Genomic DNA, 13,669 nt, shown 5'->3' on the forward strand with positions numbered 1-13,669 from the left:
TTCCCCCCTTTAAAAAGGCAGGGTTTCCCTGGCTTGTATATATCCTTTCATGAGTTCCTTAATGTCCTCAAATGGTTCTATCTCTAAAGTTGCAATCTGCTTGATCCTCGATACTTTTCGCCAGTTCATTGCGTCACTTGTATGATAGTTGATCCTCACGAGGATAGACACTACTTAGACGATGATGGTAATGTTGTTGATGATACTTATAGACTCTTATGTATACGTGTCTAAGTACGTATGACTATTATGTAACAGAGCTTATATGGCGTTATGATATCTGTTGCGTACTTGTAGCTGCCCCGATTGGGTACGGATGACAACGAGCATGAAGTAGGGCCGAGTGTGTATAATCACGCAGGAGCCTCGTCATCGCGAATGTATGTGAAACTACAGGTTTCGTGGTCGGGTATACTATGAATACGAATATGAATACGAACCCGAATGTATATGTATGTATGTACACGAGACACGCTTTGGAAATGGAAGGTCACACCTGTAAAAACGAGTAAGTAACTAATGATAATGATGGCTTTACTATCTCACGAATTCTCTCGATCTTATGTTGTTTCTTATGTAGTCTCTTGTATTTTATTATGATGTTGATTATACTTTACATACTCGGTCTGATATTCGTGACATCCTTTTGTTTGTAAACTGACATCGTCGTACCGCGAGTGGCCGGGGGAGGCATTAACGATCCGTAGCTTTCTTATTCGGGGACTACTTGAGGAATCCGTTTCATCACGAACTACGGCTTTTGGTATTATTCTTTTATGTACATACATAGGCACGAGCGGGGTCTGTCCGCCTATATGATGTTACCTACTCTTCTTAGAGCAATAACGATTGTATATGGTTAGATGTCTTGAAGCCTTGTCGAACTTATTTTGTATATCATTTTAATAGCTTCGTCGGCTTATGTGCATTGATGGGGTACGATTGTTAATGATGTTATGAATGTGCCGTTGCCTTTAATATTTGCATTGAGTGACGGATAGAAATTATGATTTAGCTATGTGGCCCACCTAGAGAGATAAATGTGGATGTACGATAAGTGCCGGGTGGGTTAACACGGGTGCCGTCGTATTTTCACGATCGGGTCGTGATAAATGTACTTTGTGAGGATTTCATAAAAAGAAATAGAACCGACGGGCCACTAGAATGACTATGATGCACGGTACATGATGCAAACAAGTTGTTAAGAAGAATTACTGGACAAAATGAGAGAAGCTAATGAAAGGACGAGTCGTGGGAATAGATGGTGTGGAATATTAACTTTTAATGGCATAGTATAGATATAAATCGAAATTGGGAACCTAGAGCAAGAAGAATTTAAAGGATATTAAGAAGACAGTCGTGGGAAGAGACTAGGATTAAAGGAGCATGGGATAGTTGGACACTCCGAAAAGGGCCTAATGAATTATGATGTCCTCATTAATTCATTAGCCCAAGGGACTACTAGTCATGAGGGGTAGAAGTGAAAAGACAACAAAGAAGGCATCTGAATTATATCCGATATGTATAAGCATTTTAATTTGATACAAGAACTCAACTAGCAAAAAGGAAAATAAGTTAAACTATGCGACAAAAACTCTCCGACATTAAAGGAACAAAGAGTTGAAGGATCGCTAAGGTCGGACGAGATGACTATCGAAAGACGGTAAACTCAAAGGTTACAGATATATGAGGACATCCTTTAAAAAGGGGGGAAGAACAAATTCAGTTCTAGGATGAGCTACAACATTCCCAAGCTCAAAAGAGGGAAATGTACCGGCTTGAAGGAGCCAAATTTCGAGACGAACCGATATGTCAAGAATGTGATAAAGAAAAGTAAGAATGGATTAAATGCAGGTATATTATGAGACAAATGTGAAAAAGGAGGCATGTCAAGATGATGAAGGTTTAGCGAATCAAGGAGAATAAGTTTCGCCAATGCGACACGTTGTATTCCGGACTATGACTCGAATCACTCGCGCCGAAGAAATTTTAGGTACATTTAGATATACAGTAAAGTACTCCAAGGGTAACGAAAGGAGTAAGAAGCCGCATGTAACCAGGGATAAGTATAAGGGAAAATCGGGATTACTAAAAATAACTTATAGCACTAGAGGAGATGAAAGCTTTAAAAGAGGAATATTCATAGGAAGTTCAATAATCTTCAGAGGAAAGGAAGATAGTGTGCCTATGGATAGCAAGACAACAATGCTACCGGAGATGAGGGAGTACCTCGTAAGTCGCAAAATTTCAAGCCGCTAGTCATATCAATTGTGAGAGTATATGACATAGAACTATATAAACAATCGCCATGATGAGATGGCTAACAAAATGGTGCAAGGACGACGATAAGGAGCCGAAGGAGAATGGAGGTTAGTTTAAGTCTCAATTAGTCACCGGTCTAAGAGAGCCAAGGACTTAAGGAGGGAAGTATACTCACATTAAAAGGAAGTTGTGACTAAGTGTATATGAGATGAAGAACCCGAGAAACGGTAATCACTGAGAGTAATAAGTCACTAGCAAGGGAATGCTATTGCAAATCATCCGGGCGCTACCATAGGTGGAACTATGATGGTATTGTAAGGGACTAAAGAGTCCGACCAAGGAATAAAAAGAAGGTGATATGGTGTATATATATAAGGTCGACTAGTACAAAAAGGGAGCCATAGCAATCATGAGTTAAGACCATCTTAATAGCAACAGGTCCCAGGACGGTAGCTAGATATCAGTTGACCACTGGGTACATACATAAGAACCTGAGGATATGGAACTAATGAATGAGTTCGATAAAGAATTGGGAGAATATGAAAGAAGACTAATGAGCCCATAGTATAAGAATATGGGATTAGGAGCTAAAGGAGGACAACTATTTCAAGAAATTAATGATAGGGTTGCAAGCTCGCAAGCTACAACATTCGAGGACGAATGTTTCTAAAGGGGGGAAGGATGTTACACCCCGTACTTTCGGAGAAGCACTTATTAAATTTGAACGTAAGTATGTCGAGCTATGGCTAGGTAAAACAACTTTGGATTATGAGGAACGAAGAATTATCAAGTATGATCAATGATAAATACCATGTATGGAGAGTTTTGGAAGATTCCGGGATCAAGCAAAGCAGAGAAAATAAGTTTGTCGAAAATTTGGAAAAAGTTGGCAGAATTCTGGACAGAATTTTGGGTCAACTTTGAAGGAGTATATCTCTGTGTATATAAGGAGTTTTAAGGTATTTCAAAAGCCTAAAATGAAGTTCTTCGAGTCTAGTTTCCAACGCAATAAACCGTTCGTCAATCCGACATCGGAGCAGGGAGTTATGGACGTTACAAGTTAGGCGGACGGAGCAGAAAAATGCTGCTACAGTAACCGGGTGTTACAGTACCCGACCCAACACACAGCTATAAATACCCCTCTAACCCATTAATTTTCATCATTTTTCATATTTTCTATAATTCTCTACATTTCTAAAGAGATATAAATACTTAAGAATCATTTTTCTTATCCCCCACACTTCTTGAGAGCTCTATAATTTTCCATAACATTCCATCATCTTCTATATCACTCCATAATGCTCCATAATCCTTCCAAACCTTCCATAATCTTCCAAAACCTTTCCATATCATCAAGAGACATCAAAACCTCAAGGAAAATCTATGGAAGACAATTGTTCTTGTTTCTCTTCAAGGTGGTGATAAACTTAATCTTGGAAAGGGGTGAATAAAGTGATGTTCTTCCACTATAAGGTATGTTTTTCCTATTATTATTTACATGATTGAGATGATGTAAAGGTTTAACAATTCTTAGAAAGGAAAGAATCATGGGAGAAAAATCATAAAGAGTTGAATTAAAGTTGATGGTCATGAGGTGAGCTTGAAAGAGAATTTTGGATTAATTTGAGATTAAATTGAATATAATTCTTTGATTATGGTATTATGGATGTTGTTATGGTTGGTTTGAAAATTGGAGAAACATAGAGTGGGATGTTTTATGGAATATATTGGTATTGATATTGTTGTTGATGTTGTTGTATTGTTTGGGAGTTATTTTCGTATTTGGAGGAGGTAAAGAATATAGGGGAGATCTTTTTGAATTTTGTGGCAGATTCTAAAAAGATTTCATTTGAATGCTTGAGACAAGTGTATGATATTGAGCCTAATGATAATATGGATGGTTTACGTGTAGAGTTGCGAGCTTGGCAGAATAAACGTTGAACGACTAAGGCGACCGAAAGGTATGTTAAGGCTAGTCCCTTTCTTTCCAAAGGCATGATTCCTTTCTTGTGAACCCATACATGTTTCCTAAAATGTCCTTATTCTCAAAAGCTAGAGATTGATGATTTATAGAGTTCTTATGATGCTAAAGATAAGCATGTTTTATGATGACGGTGACTCTAATTCCTATGTTATGATTCCATAAATGTTTCCATAATCTCCTTGTTTCTAAAAGTTAGAAGTTCATGATTCAAGGGCATGACTTCTTTTTTGATAATCCATAAATGATTTCCAAAATGTCCGTATTTTCCAAACCAGAGATTTATGATTCTGTAAGCTCTTATGAAAACAATGATGGACATGTTTTTACAATGATAGCGATGATGTCAAAGATGAGAATATTTCTATGATGATCATGATGACGATGATTTCATGTTTAAGAATCCCAAGCTTATGAGTTCAATGTGAATATGAGAATGTTGAGCTACTTCTTGATTTTCTCCATTTTATTCATTGATGATGACCCTATTTCTAAAGGCTCCAAAGTGTATAATTTGACGCTTTATGAGATTTATGATCTTATTCTATGTTTTCCCTTGATGTTATTCTTTATTGATAGTCTCACCTCATAATGCTAGTTCCTTCAAGGTGAGACATGACGATCATAATGTTCCATAATACAACCAGAGGTTACCGACCTTACATCACTCTGATAGAGTTATAGCTTTTGATTGGACTCTCTTGCAAGCTTTATGTATATGTATATGTATGATTACACCGCGCCTATACGATTGGGCAGCACCACTCCGGTGGGCGTAGTGGGCGGCTATGAATAAGGATAGTAACACCGTGCCTAGACGGCCGAGACGACACCACTACGATAGGCGTAGTGGGCGGCTATGGATAATGATAGTAACACCGTGTCTATATGGCACGGGCAGCACCACTAGTGGGCGGCGTGAGATGATTACCCCGAACGCGGGAGGCCCGGACGCGGGCTAATGATGTTATTTGATTCAGACAGTTTATGTATGTATGTGTAATATGGTTAAAAGGTAAAGGTGAGCATGCATGATTCCGCCTTAAGAGGCAAGCAGTTATAGTTATACTTTCTTCCTATGTCTTCTATACTTTCTTATTATGTTATCATACATGCCTTACATTATTAGTACTGACGTCCTTTCTTGTGGACACTGCGTTCATGCCCGCAGGTAAACGGATCTGACCCGTAGGTGCTTTATCAGCAGATTCTCAGGAGCACTCCACTTACTTCGAAGCTGCAGTCTACTTGATATTGGTCTTTATGGTCACATGTATTCTATGTAGAGGCTCGTAGACATGTGTGTACAGTTAGACATTTCATAACCCTACCGGTTCATATTGTGTATAGTATTTTAGTAGCCTTGTCGGCTGGTGATGCTGGGTATAATTGTTGAAGATTATATATAGATGTGCCGTTATATTGCAATATATGTCCTTACAGATTATGATGTCCATGAGCTATCTTTATGGTCCACCCAGAAATGATTATGAGATGTATGTTTAGAGGTGCTCGGTGTGTTAGCTCCGAGTACTCATAATGGCCATCTAGTTGGGTCGTGACACTAGTACCTTTTACGGTCCGCTCGGACTGACCATCGATCTGAAGTTGAAAGTACTACACGAAGCTCCGGCTTAAAGGAACGAAATTGAGTCTCTTGAGTTGAAATGAAAGAAACGGGCTCTCCATGCTGATGAAGTATCTCTTGAAAGTAGACCCTCCATCTACTCGGAGTTTTAAGAATTTGAATTGGTGAAAGAATGAACGGTCTTAGCCAAGAGGCCCACAAGCACCTAGAATAAAAATCAATTTCTGCAAAGTCCTTGGAAATCCTACCACAGAGTCCATTGTTAACCCTCTTATGCTACACTACCACGTATGTCGCTTCATAACCCGATACCTCTTCGTAGTTCCCAGATGAAATAGAATACCTTGAGCCGTGAGCCTCCTTCATGACTAACCTGGCTACATCCCCCACTTGGGCACACATATATGATCCCTGATTCCCATAATATCCTCGCTAGTAAACCTTTTCTCATTGTCCTTTCCCTTAAGCACTTACCTCGAATCTCTGCACTACTCCGTATCTTGCTCGGTCCCGAAGCACCAAGCCTCACCAGGATGAGAATTAATGATAATGCACGCAACGCAATTACGTCCACCTACACTACCTCAAACTCAACTTCCGATGTTGAAAACGCGTCAAAGACTACGATGATCACCAAACGTCTCATAACGAACCCCCTAAAGGTTTAGATGCTAGATTGAAATCAAACTATTGGATGTCCAATGGTCTTTGGAGATTGGAGCAGTGACGCACTTGCGGAAAGGACACTGCAAGTATGAAATCACTGAAGCGGATGTTTGTAAGCAGGAGCGGGCTTCGTTCAAAAGGAAAATTTTTGCAGGTGCGAAAAAACATTTGCAAAGGCTAGCTCACAGAAGCGAGAAAAGATCCGCAGGTGTGAACTTAATTGCAGCGGAGAAGGTTCGTAGAAGCGTGCATATTCACGCATAAGCGAGTCCGCGGAGGTGAAAAAAATGTCGTCAGAAGCGGACGTCGGACAGTTTCAAATATTGGTAAAGGAGGAGTCTTTTCAAAACCCCAAAACCTCTCCCTATCCCCCTCAACTGATTCCACTTCCCCCACTCCCCAACAGTCGCAACCCTTGACCACCCTTTCACAATAAAACTCCACCTTTATACTCTTCCCAACCCCACATTCGAAATTTACAAAGAAAAAGACCAAACTCTTGGGCGAATTTCAAAGAAAGATGGGGGTCTTCAATCGCTCTCAAATCTTCAAATTTATTCAACAACGATGCTCTCTTGCTCTCCCTTTAACCTAGAATAGATTTGGATGATGTTAAACTTGCTTATTACCGCATAGCATGTTCATAGGTTTTAGAATTATGGTAGAAAACCTTCGAAAAATTGGGCTTGGTAAAATTGCATATGGGTTCTTCGTGTGGGTTGTGGTGGGTGTTGTTTGCCTTGAGATCATGTTTACCACTGTTAGAGCAATGTAATAGTTTGAATTTTAGTTAAAAATTTGAAAAGTAAATCGGGTGGGGTGTTCATGGTGGTTCTTGTAGGGGTTTAAAATTTTTGGCGTGTTGCCGCTCGAAATCTTGTTAAATAATGTTCCTTACTCATGCATGCATAGATTATTTCATGATCTAGGAGTGGGAGTATGAATGTTTTATGGAAACCATGGTCGAAATCGTGTAGAGTTGGGCAGTTTTTGGGTTTGTGAGGAAGATGACTATTTCTGCATCTGCGATAAAAGGATCGCAGGTGCGGTATCTGTGGTATATATGTGCAGGTACGACTCCATGTCTGCATAAATTCTCCACAGATGCAGATTTGTCGAATAATTGAAAATGCACAGAAGCGGAAAATCATCTGCAGAAGTGTTGCTGCATCTGCATGAAACTTTTCGCAGATGCAAGAGAACTAGAATAATTCTGCAACTAGTGAGTTTGCATCGGGTCGTTGCGGGGCCTATTTTGATGGTTTCTTAGGCTATAAACCAGTGTTTTAACTTGCTAAACATGGTTATAATACCAAATAAATTTGGTTTTGATCTTTTCAGGTGTTTAAGCGGTCATAATGGACGACAACATGGGTGAAAATGTGGTGGAAGATCAAGAAATTGCAGAAGAAAATGTGGGGGAGCAATATGGTACAAAACAGTTCATGTCACGGCATTTCCATCTCCGCTACTATTCTAATTTACTGGACAAGAAGCTATTACCCGAAAAGGGAATTGACTTGGAGAAGGTGTCACACCCCTTTTTTGAGCCCCGTGCAATAACGCACAGGTTTTTATTGTTTAAAGGGTTTTTCCATTTGAAGTGACTGTTTTGAATAGGAATTATTATTTACAGAATCGTCACTTGGAATTGAGCTTTGGTGTTCCAAGTCACCTTATGAATCCCTAATCAAAAGGAAATGACTCTTTTATTATGGTCCGCGAAAATAAAAGATCGGGTAAGGAATTCTGTTGACCGGGGAGAAGGTGTTAGGCATTCCCCGAGTCCCGTGGTTCTAGTACGGTCGCTATTATTGGCTTTTACATGGCAAAAATCAATTCTTGGATAAAACGTGTTTTAATTGTTTAGGCCTCGGAGCGTGTATGCAAGCAAAATCTTTCATTAATTATATTATTAGAGGGTCAAGGAGCGGGATGGCCCACATGACTTTTCTTTAATTATATGCATTTAACCAAGGAACGGGTCGGCGCACATGGTCAACACAAATTATTATTACGGGTTCAAGGAGCGGGATGGCCCACATGACTTTTCTTTAATTATATGCATTTAACCAAGGAACGGGTCTGTCAACATGATCAACACAATTATTATTAGAGGGTCAAGGAACGGGATGACCCACCTGACTTTACTTTAATTAAATGCATTTAACCAAGGAACGGGTCTATCCACATGGTCAATACAATTTAAGACGCGCCTAAAGAGTGTACCGTTAAAAGGGTTGTTTGTCTCTTAAATCTGAGACGCTTTTTCTTTATCATTTATCACTCCTTTCTTTTTCTTTTAGCAACGAGCCTTGGATTAATCCGCAACTCATCTCGCTCCCTCACAATTGTTTTTTCCAACTTTTTTCTTTTATACTTGACAACGGGGTTTGAAATAATTCGCACCCCATCTCGCCCATCTCACAATTTAATTAATTAATTTGTTTGAGCCTTAAACTTTCATGTAGGCTCACTGTTACACGGTCAAGATGATCCCTGCAGCGCTTGACAATTAATATGTGAGATGTACCCAATAAATTAGACTAGACATCCAATAATTTCAATAAGAAACGTGAAAGCCAAACAGTAAATAACAAAGTCATGTATGCAAACTTTGTTTTTCAAGACTAGCACATTAATTTCTAAAATATTCATTCAACTGAAGCTTTCTTTTAAAAGAGGATTGAATTTACAATTACATATTAATCGGCAAGCCATTAACTAGTATTTAAAAATAGTGAATTTGTATATCTATCCAAGCAAAGATCCAATAATTATTACACCCAAACATTAAACTCAAAACATATTATAATCCTCCATAATCCAATCCAACGTAAAAACCCAACAAAACATTTTATCTTGAGAATATTAGATAAAGATCTATGAAGGTATCATAAACCCATTTAGACATCACCATGATCCAAGCCAAGACGTCACCATGATCCAATCTAAAACGGACCTCAAAATAGTTCGTTACTTTGCTTCAGTGAACCAGAATCGGAGCTTCACGACCAGCGGAACCTCGACCCACTTTTGACACTGTTGTTTTGATCATTTTATTGTGTTTATTGGCAGGTTTGTTTTGAGTTAGAATTTGGGTAGAGAAAAGGTGGTGTTAGTGAAGTTTTCGGGAAAATAAACAAAAATTGTCACCTAAATAAGAAGAAACAGTCTGTCGCTGCTGTTCTTAGTTCTTCCCCTCTAATCGTTGATCTCTTCTTCTTATTTTCTAGCTTTTAGATGTATTCTGTTGTCACGACCCAACTCCGTAGGCCGCGACACGTGCCCTAGTTGGGCACTCGTACGTACCTTAACCTAAATTAGCAAAATATTAAAAATAAACAGAAATAATAATCTAACAAGGACAAGTGAGCGAGCATGCCGCACGAAGGCCGATAAGGCCGTCACAAAACACGGATAACTCTAAACGTACGCAAATCTCACGAAACATATACGAACCCACACCACGTGTCTACGGACCTCTACGAGACAAAGCAAAATCATATGACGGGACGGGGCCCCGCCATACCCCGAATAAATACGTACATATGCAGCGAAATTTCATACCAAAATACGGAGCTCCGGACAAAGGAGCACTTCACAGTGACGGATAACCTAAGCAACGGATCCACAAATCGGTCGTACGAACCTCGCGGCACGAAACGCACCCGAAAGAAAGGGGTCGGTACGGAAAATGTCTTGAATATGTAAAAGCGAGAAAATGTAATAAACAAAACTAAAATCGGAATGAGAATGTGCGGAAAACGAACGAGATGCATAGCTAATCAAAAATGCGTACCGAAATCATACGTAATGCATACGAGAAAACATATGCGGAAGCCGGCCCCGCTATGGGACTCGGTGAACAGAGCGAGAGGCGCTCCCTTCGTCCCGCGCCAAAACACATCATACTTGAGTAGGAATATCTCCAAACAAATCATAACATACCAAGTGGCCACATCACATCACATAATCAGATATCAGAATATATGTACATGGCACATCATACTTCGGACCCATGTACATGTCATACCTGCCCCCTCACACCGAGGCACGGCGAACAATGCAGAGGAAAACGCTTGATAACAAATCCTGGCCCGGGCTCAGTGGGGGAAACATTGGGGCATCCACGAGTGGAGTAGTGAGAAACTAAATGCAACAAAAATAACATGCATATTTCCAGAGACTCGATGAGGCATATCGAATGACAAATCAAATCAATGAAATCGGACGGAGTCATAGTGCGTACCTTTCGGACATCACGGCGGATTATGTCGGAACAGAACGTTCAGATTCGTGGTACATATCAAAGCACGTCATAGAACTTAACGGAATATTTAAAACGAGCTTTTTAAGTAATAAATAGCAGAGTAGCTAAAACGTTTTCTTTTAAATATTGTTCAAAAATCATTCATTTGCATAATAGAAGTAAGTTCGGGAATAACGGGCCCACCTCGGGTCAAATGAGGTGGCGAGCGTAAATTTTAATCATTGGCTCCATAAAGTTATTTAGGGAAGTTTCGAAGCGATTCGGATTCATTTGCAAAAGATACGAAGGTTGAAGCATTCTTAAATTCAAAGGCAAGCTTTATGATTCAATTGTACTGAATGAATAGTATTCAAAATCAAACTCGAATTTTCTTCGGGGAACAGAACTATCCCTGAGGTTCCGTTTTCGGCCTAATAGGTCTAGGACGTGCCAAATAAAGAATAGGTAAGCTTTACATACCTTTCCTGCTCTTCACGATTGCCAAAAATCAAATCCCGTTTCGTCGAAAATCTGCAAATGGTCATCTTTACCGCTACTATTCATGCAAGTGACATTTCAATCTTTGGCTTCTATTTGGCTACCGAAATTTCGGCAAAGACTTCCCCTATAAACGTGACACCCCCGAGATCCAACTCGGCTCAAAACAATCAACAGCAATCCGGGAATTTAACCCGGCCAAACTATCAACAACAATACCAATAACAACATCAATAAGCAATCACGATATATTCTAACATAAGAAATTTCCATTTCTACATATCATCTCAACCTTCAACCCAACTTCTACTAAACGATCTTCACTCATTTCCTTCCTTCCAAATTCATGACTTACATTAATGTTTCATACACTAGTCATACCATTTCCCAACAATACAAAAAGTCCATATTCAAATCACATTAGCCTTTAAGCAATTTTCCAACAATTCACATAACTTCTTCCATAATCTACCAACAATTACAACTTCATTTCAAGCTATTAGATTCTCGTTTTTCATCATAGAATTTACTATAATAACCATTGAATCACTAAGTAAAGTTGGCTCATTACTTCTACACAATGCAAACACCTACACGGCCACACTCAAACATACATACTTCCATATATTTCATCCATTCCTCCACTCTACACACAACAACAGTCAAAATACTACATGAATTCAATCTATTGTTTGCCATGCACATACTCCATTCGGCCATACCACATGCATGCATATTTCATAAGTTCCATTCATTTCTACATACCACAACATGCACAACCATCTATAATACATGTAAAAAGATTGGTTTCTTACCTTTTCTCTTCAATTCCTCCACTTAGCCAAGGTTGTCAACTTGCAACAAAGAATGATTCTCTTGCCTCAACAATTGCACCATGTTGAAGAGCATCTTTGAATTAGTAGAAATACTTGGAGAAAGAAATTTTGGGACAAAATTTCATGGAATCAAATTTCCATGATGGTGGCCGAATATGGCCTTCTTGTTTGCTCTTAATTTTGTTTCCTTGAAAATTCTTGACTTATGAAGAAAATTAAGAGGGGTCTTCTTATTTATTTCCACCACTTCTCTCTATTTACTTATAAGCCCCTCAATTATAGTCACATGTCTCCTTCATCATTTTTCTAGAATTTTCTTGAAAATACAAAGAAGACTAAATGGCTTCTCTTACAAGCTTTAGCCCATGCATTATTTATAATTTACAATTGGCCCCCCATTAATCAAAAATAGGGCATATAGCACGGCCCCTCCATGACTTTTCTTGAACTTTTGTAAAATTCTCATTTTACCCTTGTCCTTTCCCGATATTTCCATTCTACCAATGTTCATAAATAATATTCCTAACGACTCGTACATAAAAATAATTCTTGCAAGTGATCTTGTCCCTAACTTGCCATGCGTTCTCGAATTGTCCGAATGTAGGAAACACGGGATATAACATCTGTATTGCGACTGATTATCATTGTGTGTCTAGGTCTATTAGGTGGATAATGATGTGTAGTCTAGGTTAGAAAATTAGGTATAGTTTCCTTTTTATAGAGTGTCTAATTTTTGTTATTTTTTCTGAAAGGTCCTTCTAATACTAGGATATTCTTATTTCATAAAATGGAATATGCCATATGGGCAGGGATGAAATTTTCCATGTGGCAATATGGTATTGGTTCTCCTTTTTTTATTTTCTTTTTCATTAAAGCTATAAAAATAAAAATACGACGATAAATATATTAATCAACTAATTTTAAACCAAAAATAATAAAACATAAATAATTATACTAAGTGAAAATTCAAAATTAATTAACTAAAAAGCTAGATTAAAATAAACCTATTTTTTTGTATTTTTCTTTCTTTGAAACACAAAACTTGTACTTTAAAAATAATGAATATTTTTGTACTTTTTCATTTTCATAAACAAAACCTACTAAAAATAAAAATAAAAGTCAAAACTATCGAGATTAAGCCTAGATGCAACAATTAACTCAAAAAAATCGTGTAAAACCTAAGGGAGGGTCAAAAATCACGTGTCTACATCTGTCCCTGTTTGATTGAGAACACGAAGAGTTTTCAATCAAACAAGTAGACAAAGAGACTAGTTTGACCTGACCATTATTCAAAAAGAGGGGGAAAACAAGCAAAGGATGCGACCGAGCCCTACTTTTGGGCATCCTACATATCTCGGGTTATAAAAGAATCAGGTCACGTGTAGTTCAAAAGTAAGATGGGTGATGGAACATACTGAGTTGGAGAGTCGAGTGAGGTCTTGTCGAGGTTCCGGTCTGCGGCTCCTGTTATTACATCAAAATGAAAAACAAAAGTTACAAAGAAAATACAAATACAAGATCCTATCTATGCAGTTTCTCTCGAATCTTGACTTGAATCTTCATGCTTTCTCAAGTGATGAGATAAG

General features: G+C 38.5%; 1 long non-coding RNA gene across 1 annotated transcript; it reads right to left on the minus strand.

Moving 5' to 3' along the window:
• Positions 1-9,135: 9,135 nt before the first annotated feature.
• Positions 9,136-12,952, minus strand: LOC132058386 (uncharacterized). The gene is made up of 2 exons (XR_009415283.1): positions 12,693-12,952; positions 9,136-9,729 (listed from the first exon to the last, which is right to left on the minus strand). It is a non-coding gene; the product is annotated as an uncharacterized LOC132058386 (long non-coding RNA).
• Between the last annotated feature and the right edge of the window lie 717 nt (positions 12,953-13,669).

The sequence above is a fragment of the Lycium ferocissimum genome, chromosome 5 (genome assembly GCF_029784015.1).
Source record: "Lycium ferocissimum isolate CSIRO_LF1 chromosome 5, AGI_CSIRO_Lferr_CH_V1, whole genome shotgun sequence".
Classification (NCBI taxonomy): Eukaryota; Viridiplantae; Streptophyta; class Magnoliopsida; order Solanales; family Solanaceae; genus Lycium; species Lycium ferocissimum.